We start from the raw sequence: 2420 nt of genomic DNA, 5'->3' as shown, positions 1-2420 counted from the left end.
CCTCTTGATCCACCGATTTCACCATTTCATATCTATGTTGTCTAGAGCCCGATCACTGTAAACTTAGTCTCCAGATTTTCGTCTCAGTGATGCCAACGTTTCTGTACAATGATTACGTTTGAGTCAATCAGCTTCTATGGAGAATGGATGCATGCAAGTTCATCTTCAAAAAGGGAGATTCTGACCTCTTCCCGAAATGCTGCTGTCAGCCAACTTCGATGGCCAGAAACTGCAAGTTTGTGCCTTTGTATCAGTACAACTTCTTCATGAAAGTTGTTCTAAATTGCGTCTTCTATACCTTTCTCCAAAATCATGATAATCCAACGGTTAGTTCGTTCTCAATCAAGGTGAGACCGCTTACAGTTCAGTGAAAATCTTGTTCTAAGATACCACTGATATTTGATTCTAATTCGTGTTTGCATGTCCAATCCTCTTTCAAATTCAGTTTCTACTCAGATTGGGTCATGTTTCTCCATCGACATTTGAGTTAATTTCATGAAGTTTACATCTCCATCTTAAGTTCACACAATTGATTTTACAATTGGTAAGTTTTGCCTCAATCTGTTGAATTTCATCTTTTCTAGTTCAATTTTCGTATAGAATCTCACATTCATTAAGTTTTGTGATGCTTAAACTTACCATTTGCACCTTCTATGACTCGGTCCTTCCCACCATCTGATATCAAAACCTTGTTAAGGTTTATTCATACTCAAAGTTCATTCATATCAGAACTTGACCTTCTGGACTTTTACTTATCAAATCCATATGGCTCTTGATTGTGTTTATGCTGAGATTTTAGTTCATAAACATAGACATGTCAAGAATCCATCACCAACTGGTTTGATGTCAATCGGAGTCAAAATGAATTTTTGACAAATTTTTCTAAGTTGATAGAATGCAGCTGGAATTTTTTTAAGAAAAACTGAACAGTTCAGGCTGTTTGCATCCATGTTTTCCCCTACTTCTCGAACGCCAATTTTCTTGAAATTTTAGTATGTTGTACCTTGATATGTCAGCTTTAATTCTGGAAAGTTTCAAGTTCACTGCTGTTCAGATGAATTTCTATTAAATCTCCAAGCATCATCAGTTCCTACATCAAACTCAATTGTATCTGCATTCGCCTTTTGAATTCTAAGGGCTATTTTAATTGATACTCAAAGGTGCAGACGTATATAGAGTCTTATATCAACTTATCTCATGTTTCGATAAGTTAGTACTACTTTGAAAAGGTTGTTAAGTTGGAGATGAATTATAAAGACCGGTCAAGTGAATTGATGATTTATCCAACTTGGTAATAGGATGACGAAGCATGGAATCTGGTTGCACAAGCCAAAGGCAGAGGTATTGCTTGACCTGGAATAACATTCGAAGCACTTTGATTCGAGGTAGGGAGGCTTCACCCTAGTTAGTGCTCTTATGTTTCCTACATTGTTGTTATGGTTTGAAGTTGTTTTTAAGACTTAACACTTGAGTTCATGAGGATGACTTGAGAGTGAACGGGGCATAGCGACTTCCTTGGGTTTCGATCCCCTAAACCTCCGGAGGGGCTGTACGGACGGGATAGTATCTGACATCCTTTGAGGTGTGACACTAGATCTAGGTGGTACTGCATAAATGGACACTCTCGCTACTCTTCACCAATGGTTGAAGATTTATATATTCGGTGAGGATGTAGTTGGCTAGTATTAGACTGGTCATCAGGTTTGATTTTACCCGGGTACTCATTCGTTTTCATATGGTTTCACATTAGGAGTTCTTTATTTAATTTTATTATATTTTACTCAACTGGCGCCAATTACTATTTGGTTTTAAAACCTAGCTAGGGTTGATGTTTGAGCAGCGAGGACGAAAGCTCACCCCTACTATAGTTGGTCTGCAGGTACTGTGCACGAGGATTGAGGAGGATTACGGGACTGAGCTGGGTGCTACATTTTATTTTACTTGACTCTTCGGTATATTTACCTTCACATTTTATTCACCTCTACTAAATTGTCATTGTTTGATTGAGGTGAATGTTAACTTTATGGTTTGAACCAAACTAGAATTTATTTTCAATGTTGTCCTTTCAGTTTTGTATCAATCGAGTAGTAATGTCTCTCTTGACATCGTTTAGTTATAATGTTCTTTTAACAAACAAGAATAAAGTTTTCAATTTCACCTCACTTTAAACTCTACGTTTTCCGCCAACTCTTGCCATTTCATTTCTTTTTTTTAGTGAAATTGCCTTGCGTCTCTTTAGGACATGAGTTAAGCTTGCTTAGCTTGTGCTTCTAAAGGTTCGCGGCACTGTAACGTAACCAATTTTGGAGAGGTGCAAATTGGGGCGTTACAAGAGTCATCTAACTGAACTGTAATGAGATTGTAGAAATTGGATAGTAGACAATTTTGTAACATTGTATTGGTATCCATGATGCAAGGCA

General features: G+C 37.4%; 1 long non-coding RNA gene across 1 annotated transcript; it reads left to right on the top strand.

Moving 5' to 3' along the window:
• On the top strand, positions 1-2058 carry LOC121052457. Its single transcript, XR_005809106.1, has 3 exons — positions 1-347; positions 446-544; positions 1299-2058. It is a non-coding gene; the product is annotated as an uncharacterized LOC121052457 (long non-coding RNA).
• The last annotated feature ends 362 nt before the right edge of the window (positions 2059-2420 follow it).

The sequence above is a fragment of the Rosa chinensis genome, chromosome 4 (assembly GCF_002994745.2).
Source record: "Rosa chinensis cultivar Old Blush chromosome 4, RchiOBHm-V2, whole genome shotgun sequence".
Lineage (NCBI taxonomy): Eukaryota > Viridiplantae > Streptophyta > Magnoliopsida > Rosales > Rosaceae > Rosa > Rosa chinensis.
The sequence above is the reverse complement of the archived record's forward strand: the minus strand, read 5'-3'. Positions and strand labels throughout refer to the sequence as shown.